This window comes from Mustelus asterias, chromosome 12 (genome assembly GCF_964213995.1).
Source record: "Mustelus asterias chromosome 12, sMusAst1.hap1.1, whole genome shotgun sequence".
Lineage (NCBI taxonomy): Eukaryota > Metazoa > Chordata > Chondrichthyes > Carcharhiniformes > Triakidae > Mustelus > Mustelus asterias.
This window is the reverse complement of record NC_135812.1, coordinates 80,453,745-80,478,653: the sequence shown is the minus strand read 5'-3', so window position 1 is coordinate 80,478,653 and position 24,909 is coordinate 80,453,745. Positions and strand designations below refer to the sequence as shown.

At 43.0% G+C, this 24,909-nt stretch overlaps 1 long non-coding RNA gene across 1 annotated transcript in view; it reads right to left on the bottom strand.

The window, feature by feature from the left end:
* The window catches only part of LOC144501618 (uncharacterized), a 352,330-nt gene that overhangs the window by 129,929 nt on the left and 197,492 nt on the right, over window positions 1–24,909 (bottom strand). The window contains exon 3 of the long non-coding RNA XR_013499162.1: window positions 9,093–9,157. This is a non-coding gene — a long non-coding RNA (uncharacterized LOC144501618). The remainder of the gene's footprint in view (window positions 1–9,092; window positions 9,158–24,909) is intronic.

Genomic DNA, 24,909 nt, shown 5'->3' with positions numbered 1-24,909 from the left:
TGTGCTGGTTAGGTGCATTGGCCATGCTAAATTCCCCCTCAGTGTACCCAAACAGGAGTTGGATTGTGGCGACTCGGAGATTTTCACAGTAGCTTCATTGCAGTGTTATTGTGAGCCTATTTATGACACTAATAAATAAACTGATGGGACCTGATCATTGCTTGCTTTACACCTTGGGAGATCAGTCGGACTTTACGCCATTCTGCCCTCAAGCTGACAGGGATGGTTTTCCTGACCAAGCTGCCCGGTGGGGGGGTGGGGGGGAGAAGCTGATTCAGGTACAGGAGCATGATAATGATATGCTAGTGGATTTAAATGATGTTCCCAACATTAAATGTTGGGAAACGCTGATGGGGGAGGGGACAATCATGCCATGTGTTCAGGTCAATATGAAACCTGATTTGGCCGTTCTCCTGAGAATTTCCAGTCCTGTCACCGAACCCCGCACGACAAGATCAGGAGCGGAAATCTCGGCCTCTTCCCTATTTGCCAAACTAGAACATCGGCTAGAAATAACAACGTGAAATTGTCAACACACTTATTTATAAAAGAATGATTCTTAAAATAAACACACTTAGAAAATTAAGCTGCAGGCAAGCTTATTCCACCCTGAATTTATCGATGTTTTGGAATTTGAACTACGGTGACCTACTTTACTTGAATACTCTCATTGTTTTTGCTAATTACTCATTCAAACTGAAAATACTTGGGTAAATGATCTATCCATAATTATCAATTGAAAACAATTCTAAGTCAAGGGGAATAGAAATATGCAAGTTAATGAATGCGTGAGTTGGAGGAATTAAATGTGGGTGATGTCAACTGCGATGACATTGCCAGCTAACCTGCATGCAGTAAAATAATTTTACTATTAGCACAAAGGAGTTGGAAATAATTATAAGGTGTAAAACGTTTTGAAGTAAACCACTGATCATGCTGATTGTGTCTGAAGGAATCCTCTTTGTGATGATAATGACTGTGATTAATTTCACTTTGCATTATCGGAGGTTAGTGTCATCTGTTTGCAAGGTTCAGTAGCCGACCTGTCTCTTTTGCACCGTGGGAATGTTTTGATCCAATCATGAAACCAATGGCAATTTTATTAGATATTGCCGTTAGTAGCCTTGTGTTTCTCACTCTGAGTCTTGGTGTAGTCGTAGAGGATACCAGGCAACACAACAGGTTTTATTAGTGTGGTGTAAAAACTATAAAAGTTAATGACTGTTTAGGTGCGCTAACAATAATGTGCTCATTAAACTGTCTCGGCGGTCTTCCACACACACTTGTTTAATTCACAGATTCCCTGTGCCATTGCTCTTATTGAATTGGAGGGCAAGCTATTTTATAATAACAGAACAAATACGCCGTGTAATAAATTATTGCAGTATAGTTGACTACTGTCCAAGATCAACTTTACAAATGCGCAAATGAGTCATTGAACCTACTTGTTGCGAGCCCCATAACTGTCAGCACACTTCTTCGATGATATCTCACTTTCACTTTTCACTCTGAAGTTCTGAAGCAGGATTGTGTATTCATAAAATTTACCTCGAGTTTTGCCAAAACATGGGACATGCTATCTAAGCTTTTCAGTTTGCACTCAGCGGGATAGCTGGGAGGAAATTACCAAACTCTAACCTGGGGGTGGGGGGAAACAACATACTGTATGAAAAGAGAGTGCAGATTGGTTGGCAAGTGATCTCTGATTGGTGAAGTTGTTGTCATGCAGAATGCAGTATGGAACAGTTAATTGCACAGCTTTGTTCAAATTCAAACTCTCATTGATCAAAACACTGCCCTGAGGAATGAACCAGGGAATAGCTGCTCTTGAAGCTTTCAGTTGGATGAAAAAGGTACAAATTGCACATGTGCTCTCTGTCTGCAAAGGACAGTATGTGAACATATGTGGCTTCTAGCACATGCAAATTATTTTATCTTAAAATCTCTACTTTTTTTCAATGCTCTAGTTCCTTTTATGTCTCTTTCAACATTCTGGGGTTTACTATTGACCAGAAACGTAATTCAACTAGCCATATAAATACTGTGGCTACAAGAGCAGGTCAGAGACTAGGAATCCTGCAGAGAGTAACTCACCTCCTGACTCCCCAAAGCCTGTCCACCATCTACAAAGCACAGGTCAGGAGTGTGCTGGAATACCCTCCACTTGCCTGGATGGGTGCAGCCCCAACAACACTCAAGAAGCTTGGCACCAGTCAGGACAAAGCAGCCTGCTTGATTGGCACCGTATCCACAAACATTCACTCCCTCCACTACTGACGCATGGTGGTAGCATGTGTACCATATATAAGATGCACTGCAGGTCCTCACCAAGGCTCCTTTGACAGCACCTTTCAAACACACAACCGCTACCATCTAAAAGCACAAAGGCAGCAGATACCTGGGCACACCACCTTCTGTAAGTTTCCTCCAAAGCCACTCACCATCCTGACTTGGAAATATATCACTGTTCCTTCATTGCCATTGAGTGCAAATCCTGGAATTCCCTCCCTAACAGCACTGTTTCAAGAGGACAGCTCACTACCACCCTCTCAAGGGCAATTAGGGAGGGGTAGGCAATAAATGCTGATCTAGCCAATGAAGCCCATATCCCTTGAATGAATAAAAAAATCTTTGATCTTTATCTTCAATGTTTTCTTTCTATCTGTACAGCTGTCATATGTTCTTCGTGCTGTGCTGTCACTCCTTGTGCAATTTTCTCCTTTTCTCCATCTGTCTTCCCTCTCTTTGGGGCATTCCCAAGGTTTCATTGTGGCTCTCTCGCCTATTGCCTTATTGATGTGCTTATTATCTAAATTTCATCTTATTTAAAGTACATAGCAGATAGGGAAGTAAAAGAGATTGGATTGGAGATAGAGGCAGAGAAGACAATTGGAGAAATGGTAAATGGCTGAGAGAGAAGGTTACAGTGATAGTGAGGTCATGAGGGAAAGAGTGGGAAAGTGGCTATTGGCAGGTCGGAAGGGGAGTTTGTGTAAATATGAGGAGGTGGAGGGTTACGGGATAGCTGAGCGGAATGCTGGTGTTTGGGGAATCCAGTGCCCCGTAAGACAGAGGACAAGCGAATTGACCTCACAAAGACCATCGACACTGTCAACCATGAGGGACTACGGAATGTCCTCCTCTGTTTCAGCTGCTCCCAAAAGTCTGTCACCATCCTCCTCTACCTGCTCCACAAAGACGTTCAAGCTGTGATCCTGACCACTGACCCAATTTACATTCAGACTGGGGTCAAGCAAGGCTGTGTCATCACCCTGACACTCTTCGCAATCTTCCTTGCTGCAATGCTCTGTCTCACCCTTAGCAAGCTCTCCCACTGGAATGGAGCTAAATTACAGAACAAACAGAAATCTGTTTAACCTCCGCTGCCTGCAGGCCAGTTCTAAGATCATTCCATCCTCTGTCATTGAACTACAGTATGCAGATGATGCTTGCATCTGCACACACTCTGAGGCTGAACTCCAAGCCATCATCAATACCTTCACTAAGGTGTAGGAGAGCATGGGCCTTACACTAAACATCCATATGACAAAAGTCCTCTATCACCCTGCCCCCGCTACACAGCACTGCCCCCAGCTTATCAAAATCCACGTCGAGACCTTGGACACTTTCCCTACCTTGAGAACATACTGTCAACAAGGTCAGACATCAATGACAAGGTTCAACGCTGCCTTCAGTGTGCCAGCGCAGCCTTCGGTCATCTGAGGAGAGTGTATTTGAAGACCAGCATCTTAGACCCAGCGCCAAGCTCATGGACCACAGAGCCATAGTGATACCTGCCCTCGTATGTGGCTCGGAGACATGGATTATGTATAGAGGGTACCTTAAAACCCTGGAGATGTCCCACCAGTGCTGCCTCCACAAGGCTGTGAAAAGCCATCGGCAGGATAGGTGCACCAACATCAGTGTTCTCGTTCAGGTCGACATCCCCAGCAACGAAGCATTGATCACACTCGATCAGCTCCGCTGGGCAGGGCCACATTGTCTGCATGCCTGACAAAAGATTCCTGAAACAAGCCACTCTATTTCAATAAGGCAACCGAGCCCAGGAGGACAGAGGAAACATTTCAAGGATGTCCACTTGATAAAGTGCAACATCCCACCAACTCCTGGGAATCCCTGGCCAAGACTGTCCGAAGTGGAGGAAAGGCATCCAGGAAGGAGCTGAACACCTTGGGTTCCTTGCCAAGAGCAAGCTGAAACCAAATATCGACAGCAAAAGGAGCACTTGGCAACCTGGGCACCTCAGCCACTTGCTCCTCCAACCACCGTCTGCCCCATCTGTGACCGAGACTATAGGTCACGCATTGAACTCCTCATTCACCTGAGAACTCATTCTTTGTGTGGAAGCAAGTCATCCTCCACTCTGAGGGATTACCTAAGAAGGAGAACTATGCATGCAATTTAATTCCTTACCCTTTACATTGGCCATTGTTTCTTCGGTCATGCCTGAAGTAAGGTCAGTCATGGTCAATAAGAAGCAAATCATCCCATTGAAGTCTATCCTTTTACTACCCTAACTCTCCCAGCTCAACATTCTGAAATATCATAGAATCATAGAATCATAGAACCCTACAGTGCAGAAGGAGGCCATTCGGCCCATCGAGTCTGCACCGACCACAATCCCACCCAGGCCCTACCTCCCACATGTTTACCCGCTAAGCCCTCGAACCTACGCATCTCAGGATTCTAAGGGGCAATTTTTAACCTGGCCAATCAACCTAACCCGCACATCTTTGGACTGCATTCAACTTTCTACTGCATTCAAATTGATGCTGCTTTCCTGCCAGGTTACTTGAAACACGTATAAACTGTTGGATCTTCTTCCCAATCTAGGGCGTAAATTTACCTTAAACTATCTTGAAACCATATCCTCCAAACCGGAGAATCTAATTTAAATTGAATGTTTCAGATTGACCTAATTTTATGCCAATGTAATGTTTCATATACCACAAGAAAAGTTCCTCTTTGAATCTTTCTGTTGATGTCATTCACATTATCCATTATTCCTTTTGACCTCCGCTCTCAACATGTCTTACTTACTTGCTGTTAACCTTTACTGACTGTCTCTTGTATCCTGTACTACATTTCTTTTAGCATGCATTGGCACAAAACTGTATAGATGCAATGTGATTTTGTTAGCATTGCAACTGTGATAGGGAGTAAAAGACCAACTAGCCCATCAAGCCTGCCACAACTTCTTATGACATTAGCTATCTTATTTAGTTTCATTGCAAAATGTACTTCTACGCAAATATTTGGAGACTTTTAGCCGTTACAGTGAGATGTTGTGCATGCAATTATGAAAACAACTGCTGAAAAATTGAAAAAATGGAAACAACTGTCGTTAAAAACGGACCCCCAACGACTTTACAAACTGCTGTGAACATAAGATATTTGCTTCTATTTGGCACATGAAGTTATTTTGATTCTGACACATTGCGTTCAGCTATTAGATCATTCTGTGAACATTATTCCAACACAGTTGTTAAGGTTTGCACACAGCGAAATATATCAGAGCAGCATAGTTGTAACAACATGTGTTATTAATTCAATATTTTACAGGAAATACGTACTTGTGGTACAGCATATCTGCAGGGAGGTAAGGGTTATAATTCAATCTTAGGGTTCTGTTAAAACTCATAAAACCTTCAGTTATATTTTCATGAATTAGGTGAGCACCAGAAAATCCTGATTGAATTACAACTTTGTAAATTATTTTCTGCTATACATTACTTCATATAACATTACACTTTTGAGCAAATCTTGGCATTGATCCTGAGACTACCCCCATGTCCAGGGAATGACTGCTTCTCTGGACTTTTAACTTGCATGCTATGACACTGAAACCAATATCAAGGAGCAATGTGTAAAATATATACAGGAATTTATATCTTATTAAGAATATTTAATCAACGTTCTATTCATTAGATTGCAGCTTTGCAAGGCTCTGACTATATCAGGATATAAGCAAAATATAACTCAAATGCTGACATCGTAATATACAAGTACATAACTTACAAATAATAAATAGGAGCAAAATAACCTAGACCATCGATATGTACCCATTTTCTACAAAATCAAAATTAAGATCAAATATTTTTTCTCCTTAGCTGTCACCTCATAATTCTAGATTTTTTTTCCAAATTTAGTCCAGAGGGAAGATGAAGGAAGGTGGAAACTTTGAATGAAATTGGAAATAGTTACTGTTCAAAATTAAAATAAGTTGAGTTAAGGGCTCAAAAACTGGCTAATTGGACATCACAAGAAGTCTGTATATGCCAATATCCAAGTATTGTTTGCTAAGTACTACGCAATTGGAAATCCTAATTTAAACCAAATACTAGAAGGCTGAGATTCTGACAATCAAAATTTCATTTAGTAAATCAGTGATCAATAGGTCTTTTATCGAAGTCCAGAATGCTCAATCTTTATAAAGTAAGCAATTCCAAACAAATTGCACAAATACTGATGGGAACCAAACTGAAATACATTCTCAGTATAACATTTGATGCAAAAGTATATTTTTCATTATTTTGTTTGGGAACATACAACAGCAGACAACGACATATTGAATCCTTGAATGAAGACTCATTTCTACATTATTACTCAACTTAAAACACATCAGAATAAATGCTGTCACTTGTTACAAATCAAATTAATTCTTTGACTTTTCATTCTACGTTGACTGCATTGGCCATGGTATACTGGGAACAGCTACTAACAGGAAAATCTACAGAAGAGCAGTGGAGGAGGGGGGGAGCGGTGGGGAGGAAGGTGAGCAGGGGAATTCAAAAGGGAAATGGGGAGGTGCAAGCCCAGCATGTTCCCTCTATGGTGATAGGTAGGAATAACAAGCCCAGAGAACCATGTTGACCAGAAATATTCAGGATACAATGAGAAGGAAAAGACAGGCTTTTAAAAAGTACAAGGCGGGGAGCAAATCAGTGGAGGCATTAGTAAGGAATAGAAAGTGCAGAATGGAGCTTAAGAAAGCAATTAGGAAAGCAAAGAGGGGATATGAGAAAGCTCTGGCTGGTAAAAGTAGGGAAAATCCCAAGATATTCTATAAGTATATCAATGGGAAGAGGATAACCAGGGAAAGAGTAGGGCTCATTAGGGGTCAAGGGGGAAATCTCTGGGTTGAGCCAGAGGACAGTAATAGATTGTTGAATGAATACTTTACAGTTGTCTTCATCCAGGAGAATGAGGATGATGGTATGGAATTCAGGGAGAGAAACTGTGAGGTTCTTGAAAAATTGACATAGGGAAGGACAAGATATTGGAGGTGTTGGCAGCCTTAAAAGTGGATAAATCTCCAGGTCCAGATGAATTATGTCCTCGGCTGCTGTGAGAGGCAAGGGAGGAGATTGCTGAGCCTCTGACACAAATTTTCAATTCCTCTCTGGCCAGGGGGAGGTGCCAGATGTCTGGGCAACAGCTCATGTGGTTCCGCTATTTAAGAGCGGTTGTAGAAATAAACCAGGGAACTACAGACCAGTGAGTCTCATGTCAGTGGTAGGGAAACTATTGGAGAAACCTCTGAAAGAGAGCATCTATCTCCACTTGAAGAGGCCAAGCTTGATCAGGGATAGTCAGCTTGGCTTCGTCAGAGGGAGGTCATGCCCAACAAATTTGACTGAACTTTTTGAGGAGGTGACCAGATGTATAGACGAGGGTGGTGCTCTCAATGTAGTTTATATGGATTGCAGCAAAGCCTTTGATAAGGTCCCACATGGGAGACTTGTAAAGAAAGTAAATTCACATGGGATATCGGGTATTTGATGAGGTGGATTCAAAATTGGCTCAGTTGTAGAAGACAGAGGGCAATGACAGAAGGCTGCTTTAATGACTGGAAGCCATTGTCTGGTGACATACCACTGGGATCTGTGCTGGGCCCTCTATTATTCATAACTCATATAAATGACATTAATAACTATGTGGGGGGTAAGTTTGCGGATGACACAAAGATTGGCCAGGTGGTTAACAGTGAGGAGGAGTGTCTTGTGCTACAAGAAGATATAGGTCAAATGGGCGGATAAGTGGCACTTGGAAATTAATCCTGAAAAGTGTGAGGTATACACTTTGGAAGGAGCAATTTGACAAGGAATGAATAGTAGGACACTAAGAATTTATGTGGAACAGAGGGACCTTGGCGTGTTTGTCCACAGATCTCTGAAGGCAGAAGGGCATGTCAGTGGGGTGCTGAAAAAGGCAAATGGGACACTTGCCTTTATCAATTAAGGCATAGATTACAATAGCAGGGCAGTCATGTTGGAGCTGTACAGAACTTTGGTGAGGGCACAACTAGAGTACTGTGTGCAGTTTTGGTCACCACATTATAGGAAGGATCTGATTGCACTCTAGGGGGTGCAGAGGAAATTCACCAGGAAGTTATGAAGTGAGGTTTGGTAGCCTTGGGCTGTTTTCATTGGAGAAGGGAAGACTGAGAGGCAACCTGATCAAGGTGTACAAGATTATGAAGGACATGGACAGAATGGATAAGGAATAGCTATTCCCCTTAGTTGAAGGGCCAGTCATGAGGGACACAGGTTCAAGGTGAGGGGCAGGAGGTTTAGGGGCGATGTGAGGAAAAATGGTTTTACCCAGAGGGTAGTGATGGTCTGGAATGCACTGCCTGGGGGGCTGGTAGAGGCAGGTTGCCTGACATCCTTTAAAAAGTATCTGGATGAGCACTTGGCACATCAGAACATTCAGGGCTATGGGCCAAATACTGGCAGTTGGGATTAGGTGGGAGTCCAGGTGTTTCTAATGTGTCGGTGCGGATTTGATGGGCCGATAGGTCTGTTCCGCACCGTACGATTCTATGATTCTATTATCCTAACTGGTCAAGAAATAAATGTTATATTTCTGATATTTTGATAGAAACAATGGAGTTTGTTTATTTACTCGCCACATTTAATGCAATTAGCTCATTTCTAACATGTAAAAAATTCAAACTAAACATGTCAATTTAGAACTATGTTGTGGAAACAGATGCATACTTAGAAAAAGAGCATCAAACTCAACCAGTCGATGAAAATAAAACAGTACTTATAATCTGTAAGCCGTACCTTATTTTTCTCTCTTCAAAGACAGCTTTTTGCCATGCATCACTTTGATATGCATTTAATTTCTGCTGTAACACAAAAGCATGGAATATGATTTTAACTAAAACCTAGCACGTTCAGCCTGGGATTCAAAGACAGATTGCTACGTTTAACAAAAGCAAGTTAGTGTGGACGTTGGAAATCTAAAATAAAACCAGGAAACACTCAGCAGGTCAGGTAGCATCTGTGGAGAGAAAAAACAATTAAAGTTTCAGGTCAATGACCTTTCATCTCAACTGGAAGATGGTAGAGGTAGGCAGCTTTTAAGAAAATCAGGACAGGAAAAGCTGATGCTAAATAACTATTGAGGTGGTGGACTTGTCTCAGAGCCAGAAGCTCTGGGTTTGAATCTCACCCCAGGACTTGATGGTCAAGGATAGTTGCCAAAGTTTTACCGCCTCACCCGCCCGAGGCCAACGGAGAATGCCGTTCTGTGAGCCTCGCCCGCCCCGATTCTGGGGTGGATGTGCCAGTAAAATTCAGGCAGATGTGTTCATAAGGTGGCCAACAGGTTGAGTATTAATCTGAAAAATCCTCCCAACACACTAATGGCAGGCGGTAAGAGTGGGGGAGACTTCTGGTCAGCCATGCTCGGTGTGGAGTGTCGTCTCTGGCAACAGGCTAGGGACCTGTTCCAGGTAAAAACCCGCTATGCAAACTTGTTCTGCACCTTGTGCATCACCAGGTGCAGGAAGGAAAACAAAAATATAGAATCATAGAATCCCAGAGTGCAGAAGGAGGCCATTCGGCTCAATAGAGTCTGCACCGACCACAATCCCACCCAGGCCCTATCCACATAATCCATGCATTTACCCCAGCTAACCTCCCTGACACTAGGGTTAGTTTAGCATGGCCAATCCCCCTAACCTGCACATCTTTGGACCGTGGGAGGAAACTGGAGCACCTGGAGGAAACCCACGCAAACACGGGGAGAATGTGCAAACTCCACACAGTTAGTGACCCAAGCCGGGATTCGAACCCGGGACCCTGGCGCTGTGAATCAGCAGTGCTAACCACTGTGTCATCGCCTCCCCAAATACTGATTGAAAATTATCGATGTAAGTAAAATATTGCATAATACAAACAACAAACAGATCAGATTTGATGGATAAAGAAGGGCTTCCTGTGTGATGAAAAATGTGGATTAATTTGCCCACATTGCAGAATTATTTTGGTTTGCCATTCATATATCCATAGTAATATTAATTGTGCAATAATACTGCTTCTTGGAAGGAGGTGGGCACCACAGATGGAAACACAACAAGGACCATCACATTGGGTGGTGCACAATGAAGAACTGATGTACCAATGTATAACTGAAAACCGAAAAAAAACACTTACATTTATAACCAGGTAGGATAGCTAGTAAAACATGTTTAAAACATTCAGATTACAGATTAACATTATTCCCATGAAAAATTCAACATTTCGGAATTATTTTGTTTAGGGATTATCATAGGAAATATCTACATAAAGTAAAATCCTACAATCGCAACGTATGCAGTAAAATGTCAATGTATAGCAAACAAACTACACATTTCCATTTACAGATAATTTTATAAGACTGACCGTATGCATATAATTTACAAGTTAAAAAAATACTCAAACCAAACTTAATTAATGGAAAATGTGTCTCTTTTGTTCAGATTACTTCAAAATATAACACCTCTAAAAATACAAATAATAATCTGTTGGAACCCATAGATACAGGATTGAATACAACAACTTTCTGTTGTATCCAATTCAAACTTTCCATTTGAAATATTTATGGCTTAGCTAAATTTACAAATCAGGTTTTATCTTTTATGCTGCATTTTATTTCAGGAGAAAGTTACTAAAAAAATGTATATTACATTTTATGCATTAGGAATTCATGATTTATTCTTGTTTATCCTGAGGGAGACGCTTCGCATTATTGTTTTAATAAGCAATTATACCTAGAAATGGATTGCGGAATACAACCTAATTTAATCAGTTGGGAAAATAAATTGTGAAACAAATGTCCTTCACAAATAGTCTCAAATTATTATTTTATGATAGCAACAGCCTAAATTGCATTTACCACTTTTGTTGAGTGGTGATATTTTGTCAAAATGGTCACCCCTTAACGATTACTTCACTTGCACTGGTCAAATGCTTGACTTTCTTGGGGGATGCACTCCTCATACTAGAATCATAGAATCCTAGAATTCTACAGTGCAAAAGGAGACCGTTCGGCCCATCGAGTCTGCACCAACTATAATTTCACCCAGTCCCTATCCCCATTACCCCATGCTTTACCCTCGCTAGTCCTCCTGACACTAAGGAGCAATTTATCATGGTCAATGTGTCTAACCCACACATCTTGGGATACTCCATTTTATTTTATCCTATGATACGAAACTCCAACTCCTTCTACACATTGGTTATGAGGGAGCTTGAAAAAAAATTGAAGAGTCTTCACATGCCCGTGAATGGCCAGGGATTCAATAAACTGCTGAACTCTTGCACAGTGCCTTCATTTTAGAAAATAATTTCAGATTAACAGTAATGCAATTCTTTTATTGGGGGGAAATTAGCTTTTGAACTTATAGACTGGCAAAGAGAAATATCTTTTTGTCAAGATTGTGGGAAGCTCTGTTCACATAAATTAAAATTAGTCATGAAATATAGTATTGAAGATATTTATTATACATGTTAGGAATTGGCGTTGATTCTTGCAAGTACAGTGAAAATGACACAGGGATTTGTGTTTTTTTGGAGATATATATGTAACAGTCTAAAAAGAAACTCCATAAGATGGAGGAAAACAGATGATCTCTGAAGATGCCATATTCAATGTACCCTGCAAGAAACAATCTCAATTTTTATCATCTGATCTGCAATATCAATGGAGATGTTGCTTAGTTGGGTCCTGTACTTCCTACTTTGGCAGACCACAACAGCTACCTATCGAAGGAAGATTCACACAACTGTTAATAGCCTCAGGAAATATTTTGAACTGTTTTTCCTCCAGTGCTATATTTTTATGATGACAAACTGCTGCTCCAAATCAAAATGAATAACATCATAATGTTTTACTGTGCACCCTACAATAATTGAAGCAATCTAGGGAAGGTGCTTGAGAAGCAATTTAACATAATCTATGATGATTCAGTTTCTCAACAGTTTAAATGGATTAGGGTTCCACAGAACAGTTGAACACTTTTGCCAGTCACAACTCTAGTATATTAGTAATCATCGCAGAATTATGCTGCCTTCAAAGCAATATCTTAAATGCCTGAAGTGAAAATGCACCTGTTGTTTGATCATATTTTACTTGCGTGATACAGATAATCCCCAAACTATCAAGCAATGGTTCTCTCCCAGATCCAAACACAGAAATAAATATAATCTAATTTAATGAAAAATAATATCTTAAAGGAGAGTAGGGAATAGAAACCTTTTATCTTGGTAGCATCCAATAAAACTGGTATTCTCGATGTCGATGTATAAGTTGACCTTTGAAGCCATGAAAAATCTCTCCAAAGATGAGGAGTGACTTATACACAGGGTGCAAAAGTGAACCACGGCGTGGGCATGGGGAGGCTGCTATCATTACCATTCACCATGTGGGATCTGCTCAGTGTGGGTATGTCTTAACCACCTGTTCCGGGCTTTGATGCCAGCCTTTTAATTGATCACAAATGTACCCTTCAAGTAACCAGACCAAGTCACGGAGTTCTTTTAAACAGCTATTTTAATCAAGCTATAGCTCGGACCCTAGAAAATCACAGGTCACAGTCTGTAACTAGCCAGAGTGCAGAATTCAGAAGTACACAAGCAATTATAGTTCCAAATTTGATTACAAATAATTAGCAAATACCAATCACTTTTTAGGAATTATCGATAACCACTCAGTTATTGATTAAGATTACAGCATGCATACATTAGGGTATAGTGTCTAATTATAACTTCTGCATGTCATATCATCAAGCAATGATGGCTATGTCTCTGACCAATGGTATATCAATATCCCTTTCATTGTTCCTAGTTCTAATGGGCAAACATGAACTGCTGCACATTGTTCAATTAAATGGTCCTCGACTCTAACCTGGGTTTGCTTTAATCTAGATCTGCGGTTTGCACATAGCTTTCCTTGTGTGACTGAGACACAGCTTGCAGCTTATGCGATTTTTAAACTTGTGTGATTATTAACCCTTTCACCTCCTGCACATCTTGTCAATGCAGCTTGCATGCAGGCTTGATCACTTGCACTTGTTATAAGGTTACGAGTAAAATATTCAAGTGTGGGGTGCAAAATTGAGGCTGGCCACCAATAGTGTCTGAAAAGCGGACTGACTTATACGCTGAGTATCTCCAAAAACATGAATTTTGGGGTCAAAGAAATGGTCTTATACATTGGGTTGACTTGTATGCTGTAATCTACAGAAACAGTTCTGTCAGAAATGAAGTTGTCAGTTTAACTAGATTGTCAGTCTATTAAGATTAATACAATTATGCACATTATTCTGCACCTTGTTTAATGGACAACCACCGCCACACTTTGTTAATCCCACTTTTATTAATCTGACACTGTTGTCAGATTAATAATGGGGAGGTTAATAAACTGTGACACCGGCTGTCCATTAGCACTCTCGTGTCCCTCTGACTAAAAGTAGTCTATCTGTCATATTTCTGTCCTTGTCTTGTCAACTTCTCACATAATCCGCACAAAACAGGGCCACGTCAGAAGGTTTTTATATCTGTACATGGGTGTTGTGTGGGGAAGCCTTGTAGCCTTTTGCTGCCTTCCCTCAGATGTTGATGCTATTGTTGCTCTCAGGCAAGATGTGCATTTGCACAGGAGCTAGTGTGCCAAACACGAATAAATTAAAATCAAAGTAAATACCATCCTCCTTTATCCTTCTGTTTCCCCATTTAAAAAAATGGATGTAATTCTTTCTAAATCACTTTCCATATCAAAGTTAAAGTTTATTTATTAGTCACAAGTAGGCTTACATTAACACTGCAATGAAGTTACTGTGAAAATCCCCTAGTTGCCACTCTCCAGCGTCTGTTCGGGTACACCGAGGGAGAATTTAGCATGGCCAATGCCCCTAACTAGCACGTCTTTCGGACTGTGCGAGGGACTGGAGCACATGGAGGAAACCCACGCAGACACAGGGAGAACGTGCAGACTCCGCACAGACAGTGACCCAAGCCGGAAATTGAATCCAGGTCCCTGGCGCTGAGAGGCAGCAGTGCTAACCGCTGTGCCACTGTGCCATCAGTTATTTTTGTTAAGCAAATAATTATACAAAAGTGAAATATGTACCCGCACTGGAAAGATATTGGTTATTGGAAGGGATGTGATGCCTTTTCACATGTTGTGGCAGACAGTTAGTGTATATAGTGATCCAAAGAAGTGTGAGTAAAGTTGATTGGCTATGGTAAATTGCCTCTGAGTGTAGGGGGATTAGCAGGATAAATAAGTGGGATTATGGGGATAGGGCCTGGGTGAGATTGTTGCCGGTGCAGGCTCAATGGACCGAATGGCCTTCTGATGGGTCTACCTTGAATTATCCTTTCCTGGGTAACCGGAGGTAGACTGGCGCTTTTCAGGGCTGGAATGATGGCCTCAGGCCTGTTTATGAGTTTGTGTGACATAAAGAGCAAAATGATCTGATGAAAGCAGCCATTATCTCTCAGAATGCCCTTGATGTGCCCTATTTCAGCAGCAAGCTTGCATGGTGAGCAAATGGCTTGGGCCCCATTTACAAAGTTGCCAATAAAACCAATCTGAGAGTATGTGGGATTATAAAATGGTATGACAAGAAGCTTCAACGTGTCTCTTTTTTCAGCAATACTGAAGTGCTGTGCACTCAAAAGACCATAATGAACATACTTGTACTATTAAAGACCATCAGCACTATTTTAACCAGAAAGCTTTCCATTGAAAGAAATGGAGGCTCTGTTGGTGGAGATGAAGTGAGTGAGGGTGGTGGGAACCATGGTGCCTAAAGCAGGGGGTGGACAAACTCAAGGAGCTCCAGATCTTGAGGAGAGGGTGGCACTGCCAATGACCCAGTGAACACAAAGGAGGTAAACCCCCCCAATCCCCCCCACCCACCCCCAACCCCCCCCACCCACCCCCAACCCCCCCCACCCACCCCCAACCCCCCCCCACCCACCCCCATCCCCAATCGCCCCCCCATCCGCCCCCATCCCCACCCCCAATCCCCCCCCCCAATCCCCACCCCCAATCCCCCACCCACCCACCATCACCCCGCCCCCCCAACCTCCGGATACTGCCAGCAAACTCAGGAGACCTGTCAGACTTTAAACCTGGCTCCCTCCTTCATCTATTGTACAAAAAATTGTGGAGGGGCAGGAAGAGGCCATTAATTAGCCTCTTAAAAAACCTCATTGGTTCGAAGCCGGGTGGGCCACCCCAAGCCTCCCCTTTCAAGTGTGAAAATTGCAATGGTATTGGAGACAATAGGGTAAGTGCTGGGAAAGGTGCTGATGGCATCATCCACTGTCAACCTGCTCATGAGACAGAGTATAATTCTGCCCATGGCGTTAAAAAGATTAATTTGGTAATGGTATAATTACAGCTTCGACAGCAAAACCAAAAATAGAAGGACATGCTCCAAAGGGTTAAATGTCCAGACATTTTTAAAAAGGAAATAAAACAGACCTTACACATTTCCAAGAACATTGATTCCAATACACAGCTTGAAAAAAATAGCACAGTGGACAATCATTCATCTGAAACTCTATGCTCAAATGCAGATTTCATTAAGTTGCTGGAATTAAAGAATATGGGGATTGAATATTAAGGTACATCACCGAATAGAATATACTGTGCATTGGTGTACAAACATCATCAACAATAGCATTCAGCTCTGTAGATCAAATTCTCAGGGTTTGTAGAATGCATGTAATTTATTACACACATACAAATATATAATGGAGTGAATTTTCCGGTTCTGCCCAGTACGGGAATCATAGCCGGCGAGGGGCGGATAATGGAAAAGTCCGTTGACCTCGGGCAGGATTTTCCGATTTGGGGGCAAGCACAGCCGAAAAATCCAACCCAATATATGAATATATACACGTAAATAGCAAATAATGATATTTTCTAAAAATGAATTAAGTAACTAAATTAGTTAAGTAACTAATTCTAGGAATGTGAACTATTGGGCTGGGTCTTTCCGGAGTGGAGCATCACATAGCAAAAACCATTAAACCTTATAGAGCATCCCTTAACTCGAAAACATTTTGCACCATAATTTGCTGTAATGGTGAGGGTATAGGGCATCTGGGACCTCAGTGAATGCATGACCAACAGTGCATCTCTGTAACCAACGGGATTTAAACATGAAGAAAGAAATGACAGAATTGGAATTGCATCAGAAAGAAAAACAAAGGGAAAAAATGACTAGACTTTCTAAATTACATAATGGTAAAAACACCACAGGAGGCTGTTTTGCCTATGGCGTCTGTGTTGGGTCTCTGAAGGAGTAATTCACCTGCAGCATCAAAAGAAAAGGAAGACAGATTTCTTTCATTTTTAAAATCTCCAACAACAATTTACTACAAGTAGGAATGAGACTGAACCTTTTAAATTGTTCTCTTTGGGGTCGATTTGCATAAAATCAACAATTCCTATGTTGTCCTTGTGCTATTAATTACCAAACTTAACTTACTACAGTGAGGTTAATGAACAATATATGCAGCTCAAGAAAGTTATAAAAACTGGCGGGTAGGCTAAAGGGAAGATACAACTCTCAGTGCATCTCTCAATCTCTTGAACAAAAACAGAAACTGCTTGAAAATCTCAGCAGGTCTGGCAGCATCTATGGAGAGAGAATAGAGCCAATTCGCAGAATTTTAGATATTGCCCACCCGAGGCTCGTAAGATCCTGCCCATGACCAACAGAATTCTGCGAGCATCGCCCGTCCCAATTCCGGTAAAGTTCCGGCTAATGTTTTGATTCCAGATGACCCTTCGTCAGAGCTAAGAGCAAAGAAAATCAGGAAAGATTTATACTATGGAGGGGAGAGGACGGGGGTTGGGGGGGGGGGTGTGGCGGAGCTGTAATAGGACAAAGGGAATGTAAATAGGGATGAAGAAGGCTGAGAGAGGTGATAAAAGTGTCCATTAAGTGATCAGAATGTGTAAATGGTAGAACAGAGGTACAGATTGTTCAGGCAGTTGGCCTGAAGGGGGAGGGGGAGAATGGCAAGGAGGAGAGCGGCAATGGAGAAGTGGAAAAATGGAAGTGAGAAAGAAGGATGATAAATTGGATGAATGAGATGAAAAGAAGAAACAGAATGAAATAAACAAAATAAATGGAAATGGGGTGATGGTGGAGGGGAGAGTTCATGCTCTGAAGTTGTTGAACTCAATGTTCAGTCCGGAAGGCTGTAAAAGTGCCCAGTCGGAAGATGAGATGCTGTTCCCCCTGTTTGCACTGGGGTTCACTAGAACATAATCGCCTGAATTTGCTGGCCGATTTACACATCGGAAACATGCTGTTGTTTTCCGTAACGGTTAAATAAATGCTGTCTGCAATAAAATGCTAAATCTTGACATTGTTTGTGTGAACAAAATAATTTTATGATATTTACATGATGGCGGAGAGTCATGTTTCACATGGAAATACAATCCTATTTACAAAGCATGATAGTTTTGTGAGATAAGTATGATAAGTAACATCCTTAGAGTATACATTTGGCATCCAATGATTCAAATAAGGGTGAAATCATAACATTATGCACTTTGCAATAAAATCTTGATTTGTTATTTCTTATTACAGTACTTGTTCTATCCTCACTTTATACCATTACACTTTCTATAGCTCAATAAATCTTAATTTTCCAAGTTGGCACGCTGGTTAGTCTTGGAATCCTTTTCTTGTTTCACTCAGTGGTGATGGCCACCCGTTGATTACCCTGTGAAATTATCCATGCCAGTCACTGTAAACTGATGAAGCATTTAGTGTACAACATGCAAAGCCAACTCGTAACACAGATGGAACACATGGTCACATATGCAAGAATCAATTAATGGGAAGTGTTTCCCAATAGGGGTATTTGGAATATGACACTCTCATATCTTAATCAGCATTGGATTGGGTTTCGAGGCTTTGGTTTATTAAAAAACACACATACGAACAATGTGGTAACGCATCACGGGTTCACAACTATCAGAAAGCAAAACACAAATATCCTTAAGGACAACACCATGATCACAAAATATATCACAGTCCTGAAGTGAACATCACTGATAGAACATTTAACTAGCATCCAAAGCTTACTTCCATGATCCAGCTTTTAAAAAATGAGTATTAATTGCATACTGAGAATTGAAAGGTGCAAGTTAAGCGAGGCGATGGCCTAGTGGTATTATCATGAGACAATTAATCCAGAAATTCAGCTAACGTTCTGGGGACCCGGGTTTGAATCCCGCCATGGCAGATGGTGAAATTTGAATTAAATTTTTTTTAAAAATCTGGAATTAAGAATCTACTGATGACCATGAAACCATTGTCGATTGTCGGAAAAACCCATCTGGTTCACTAATGTCCTTTCAGGAAGGAAATCTGCCACCCTTACCTGGTCTGGCCTACATGTGACTCCAGAGACACAACAATGTGGTGGACTCTCAACTGCTCTCTGAAATGGCCTAGCTAGCCACTCAGTTCAAGGGCAACTAGAGATGGGCAATAAATGCTAGTCCGCCAGTGATGCCCAAGTCCCACAAATGAGTTAAAAAGAGACTACTTGTCAGAATGGTGGCTGCTACAGATGTTGGAGTGTTTGAAAGAGCCTTAGTCCAACTTATGTACAATATGGTTTGGAATCACTGCAGTCTGTGATGGAGGACTTAGTGACCTCTAATAAAACTGCAATGAGACCAACTAGTCTCAGGCAGACAATGCACTGTGCAGGCACTGCCAACGAGGCTGGGCATTCTCTGGCTGTACCATTTCCTGCAGCTTGTTGACCTTAAAGGAAAATATTTCTGGAGCGGGGGAGGCGTTGGAGGTGGGTGGGGGGGGGTTTGGTGGTTCCAAGCCATCAAGAACTTGTACGTTCTACAGAAAATTTTTTGAAATCAATCATCAAGTACAAAAATCATTAAAAATAACAACACAGGTTATAAGAAAAGTTAAATTGAAAAGCAGAGAAGTAATGTTAAGCTTGTATCGAACCATGGCTCGACCGCACTCAGAGGATTGTGCAGAGTTCTGTGGTCCACACACTGGTTACAACCTCAATGCAGTAAATTTTGCAAAGAAATTCATCTCCTGGTTATTACTAAAATAATTGTGCCACAAGATTTCACATTTTAAACAAAAATGTTTATCATACAAGAGTTAAAAGAAGTAATATTAATTTAACTCTTTCATAAAACCTATACCTTTACAGCTGAAAAAACCCTCAACAGCACACTTATTGTTCTACTTTTATTTCTTCCCAAGAGTTTTCCTATACTTTAAAGGATCTTAAGAAGTCTTTCACTTTTCCTGTGACCAAACCAAAATGTTCTACGGTGCTCAAATTCACTTTGATTTTTCTCAGTAATCCTGCAAATCTCCTAGGTATGAAATTTATTGAGGGTCCTTCTTCTAGCATCCAGCTAGAACTCTCCCTCATCACATCTTGATTGTTGGCAAAGGCAAAATACTGCGGATGCTGGAATCTGAAACAAAAACAGAAAATGCTGGAGAAACTCAGCAGGTCTGATAGCATCTGTGGAGAGAGAATAGAGCCAAATTTTCGAGTCAGGGTGACTCTTCTTCATTTGTTGACATCCCAGCACAGGCATGGGTCTCACTGCATTCTTGCTTATTGACTCGAAATCCGGAAACACCATTGGTTTCTGATCACCCTTTGCTTCTGGTTCCAGCTGCTTTAAAGCTCCTGCCAGATTCTTTCTCTCTGTCTGTCTCAAAGCTGCTCCCAGGCTGGCTTGCAGTTTCTGTCAGAAATCACACGGTTAAACCCAAAACAACAACAAAACTCCCTGCAATCTATATTCCCTTGGCAACTTGAATGTTCACCACATGGACTGCAATAATTCAAGAAGGCAATTCATCACCAATTAGTAATGGGCAATAAATTTTGGCCTAGTCAGTGATGCCCACATTCCGTGGGTGAATGAAAGAAAACTCAATGCTTGTGTCCCATCCTGTGGCCTTCTTAAAGCAAGATACCTTTTTGGATGGTTCTGATTCTATCTGGTTTAGTCAAGAGCTTTGTCAATAAACATAATTCAGGGTCTTACGATGTACAGTACATGGGAACCAGGTGCAATTTTAAAAGCAAGTAATAAATCCTGATCAATATTCTGGTGTATGTGGTCCCACAACTTAATTTTGTGGGACCAGAAGTACCAAGAGACCTCATTCATGCCCCACAGGAGAGAGTCTGGGCTCCGTCAGCCAAGGCTCCCGGCTTCTTCCCACCTATAAAACCCTCTCGAAGCCTCCCACCACAACCTGCATGAGTAGCAGCTTTTGGGCCACCCTGATCTCAGGTGCAAAGCAGGTGGGCTACCTGTGGGCACATGTTTCAGGTGGGCAATTGGTTGGGAGAAGCAAATGAGACCAGGCTGTTAAAATAGGCCAGGCTTTGCACTGCAACTTCTGGGTTAAATCCCTGGTCCAGGTGTCATAGAATCCTACAGTGCAGAAGGAGGCCATTCGGCCCATCGGGTCTGCACTGACCACAATCCCAGCCAGGCCCTATTCCCATAACCCCATGGATTTACCCTAGCTAGTCCCCCTGTCGCTGAGGGGCAATTTAGCATGGCCAATCCACCTGACCCATGCACATCTTTGGACTGTGGGAGGAAACCAGAACACCCGGGGGGAACACACGCAGACACAAGGAGGAAGCGCAAACTTCACATAGACAGTGACCCAACCGGGAATTGAACCCGGGTCCCTGGTGCTGTGAGGCAGTAATGCCAACCACTGTGCCACCGTGTCCTTCTGGCATCTCACCTGGCAGCTAAAATTGTTGCTATAATATTGATTAAACCGTGATATCATGCAGGTTTAAATGAGGGAAAGGCAAATTTAGGAATTCTTTCAAAAAAGAAAAATGGTCATTATGTTGAAGGGGCCTCTGTGCAGGATAATGGAACTTTGGAATTGTTCAAGTAACAGTTGGATGTAATAGGGGATAATAGATATTTTTTTCCTGGTTATTGCGTTCACTTTGGACAAATGGCTGCAGCCATTGTGAAAACACCAATGATAATCTCTCCAGAGGCAGTGAGTTAGACTAAGTGCAGACCACAATGGAAACAGCTGTCAAAGATGCAACATCTGGAGCTGAATTGTGCTGTTGCCTTGCAAATACAATTATGTACATACATTAAACACAAACTGACCAAATTAAATGGGCCCTCAAGAACAGCCTAGATGGTCGAGCGCGCCATTCCTAGCGAGAAAATCAAACCAGTTTGAATTCTAGCCTCCAGCAACTACTGCCCAGCCCTTTCGGCATTCAAAACAAAAGAGGAATTAAATCCAACTCTTCCATCCACCACTTTATAGACCGACCTGCCCAGGTAGGTGATCCGATGAAAGGAAAAATACAGAGAAGGATAAACTGGAACACTCTAACTACTTAGAATGAATAGTATTTGCATCTTTTAAGAAAATGAATGAGCAAAACCTCCACAGGGAAACTGTAGATAAAGAATTTACCAAGTGGCAGTAGTCTTCAATAACCAATTAATCTTGGCTGTTAATGCATCAACCTCTGTTTGATACTATCCTGCACATGCTTTAGTAATGTATAACTAATAATCTTTGAATTTTTATTCATCTAAATGTAGTTCACTTAACATTTTTTTTAACTTAATATTTACACATTATATATTGTATCGACTTAAAAAGTGCTGAATAGTTTGAGGAATCATTTCCTGTCACTTCCTGATGCAGGCTCAACATCTTATCATCGCCCGCTGCGACAATATAAAGCCTCATTTAATCAAGATCCATTTAACACTGAATCACACTAACAGGATTACTTATCCAAGGCTAATTCCACATTAGCTGAAGTGCTGTATCCACGGAGAGTAATCTCCCTGTAACTATGGTGGGTCCACAGGCAGGTTAGCTGTGTGTTGATTGTCGGAGAAAAGGGCCAGTCTGTATTTTCTGTGCTGTCAGCTCAAGTGGGAATGGTGGGAAATATTTTCTCACACTTCTCTTGCATGTGCGACCCAACTTGGTACCCCCCCCCCTCCCGCAGCCCCAGTATTCCCCCCATCCCCCCCAACACCCCCAGTAACCCCCCAACCCCCCCCCTCCCCGCAGCCCCATTGCCCAAATATAATTGCACAAATAGTATCTTCAACCTAGATATACAGATTATAAAATAAGAACAAACATTGAAAGGTGAGGTGCTGACAGATATTGTCATGAAGCTCAATGGAAGCTTCCGCCCCCCATTTTTCAATTAGTCACTTTATCGTCAACTGCACTCAACTTTGAGGTTCACAATTTCAGATCATGACCATCGCTCCAATTTTTAAAAAATAACAGTTATTGATGGTGGCAATGATTCTGGTCGTGCCAGTCACACCTTCTCTCGACCCCATCTTTGTTTCTTCTCCTATTATCACCTTTTTTCTCATGCACCATCATTCCTTTTTTTTTCCATTTAATCTCTCCGGCTATCCACCCTAGCCCAGGCCTTTCCTTTCCTTCTTCCTTCTCCTCCTCACATTCGCCACCCCTGCATTTGCTTAAGACCAGTTTCATCCCTACCGATTTCCAATTCCTGGAAGGGGGGAGGGGGCACTGCAGTCCCCGGGTGGTTGGGAAATGGCAGGCCAGTGCCCTAGCACAGCCCCCTGGCATTCTGGCAGTGCCAATCTGACAGTGCCAAGGTTGGCACTGGCAAGGTAGGGAGTCTGGGGGGTGCTGAAGGGCGACCTGGTGAATGGGTCCCGATGCCAGTGATTAATGTCGGGGGGGCGGGGCGGGGGGTTCATGCTGGCGATCTAGTTGAGGCAGTACCAGTGTTTTATTCAGGTTCAACATACCTTCCTTGTCTTTGTACCTTGTGCTGCTATTTATAAAGCCCAAGATCCCATAGGTTTCAATCATCCAGTTCTCAACGTGCCCTGCCATCTTCAATAACTTGTGCACAGATACCCCAGATCTCTCGGTTCCCAATGCAACTGATTAACTGTTCAATTACTTGTTATGATGTTTGTGGGATCTTGCTATGTATAATATTTGTTACCACATTCACCTTGCAGCAATAGTGACCATAAAAATAATTAATTAGCTGTTTAGTGTTCTGGGGCATCCTGTGGATGCATTTTTCTCCCTCTTGTGGACACAGTTGAACAAAAGGATAGTATGAGATTTTTTTTTAAATTTGCAAGTATATTGGCATCAAAGCAATGACGATATTTTGTGCCATCTGGAAAACTAACATTTTAACTAACATGTAAAATTCTATGATTCTATGGGTCACTGTCTGTGTGGAGTTTGCACATTCTCCCCTTGTCTGCATGGGTTCTTCCGGGTGCTCCGGTTTCCTCCCAGTCCAAAGATTCAATGCCCTGCTAAATTGCCCCAAGATGTGTAGGCTCAGGGGATTAGTGGGGGAAATACATGATGTTATGAGGATAGGGCCTGGGTGGGATTATTGTCAAAGAGTTGGTGCATGTTCGATGGGTCAAATGGCCTCCTTCTGCACTGTAGGGTTTCTATGATTCTATGAACTATGTTCAGTGCCTCTGGAATTTGATGCTGTTCAACAGACCTTTCTCCCAATACCATGCATTTGGAAATTCAGCCTATCGTCTTTAAGAATAATGTTCATTGTTAGAGAAACATTTGAGAGTGGAATTTCCTTTCTCTGTAATAATTCATTGTGGTGATGCTGGGAACAGCAGGGGGTGTGGTTGGAGGTGGGCTGGTGTGCTGCAGTGTGCTGTGGTGGATGGCTGGTGAGGACAGAGAAAACAATTCCAGTCCAAAGGGACAAACCACAATATATGTTAATAACTCCCTTGCTTGCTACGGAATAGTGATTGTCAGTTACACAAAATGGCCCATCTAACCCTCAAGGTGTTCAGGTGGGGGAGGGGTCGAGTGGGGAGGGGGTGGGGGGGCGAGTGAGGAGGCGGTGGGAGGGCGAGTGAGGAGGCGGTGGGGGGGGCGAGTGAGGAGGGGGTGAGGGGGGGAGTGAGGAGGGGGCAGGGAGGGGGGTGAAGAGGGGGCGGGGTGGCGAGTGAGGAGGGGGCAGGGGGGTGAGTGGGGAGGGGGCGGGGGGCGAGTGGGGAGGGGGCGGGGTGGCAAGTGGGGAGGGGGCAGGGGGCGAGTGGGGAGGGGGCGGGGGCGAGTGGGGTGGGGGCGGGGGTGAGTGGGGAGGGGGCGGGGGGTGAGTGGGGAGGGGGCGGGGGCTGAGTGGGGAGGGGGCGGGGGCGAGTGGGGAGGGGGCGGGGGGCGAGTGGGGAGGGGCGGGGGCGAGTGGGGAGGGGGTGGGGGTGAGTGGGGAGGGGCGGGGGGGTGGGTGGGGAGGGGGCGGGGGGCGAGTGGGGATGGGACGGCGGGGGCGAGTGGAGCGGGGGTGGGGGGCGAGTGGAGCGGGGGTGGGGGGAAAGTGGAGCGGGGGTGGGGGGAAAGTGGAGCGGGGGTGGGGGGCAAGTGGAGCGGGGGTGGGGGGCAAGTGGAGCAGGGGTGGGGGGCAAGTGGAGCGGGGGTGGGGGGCAAGTGGAGCGGGGGGTGGGGGGGCAAGTGGAGCGGGGGTGGGGGGCAAGTGGAGCGGGGGT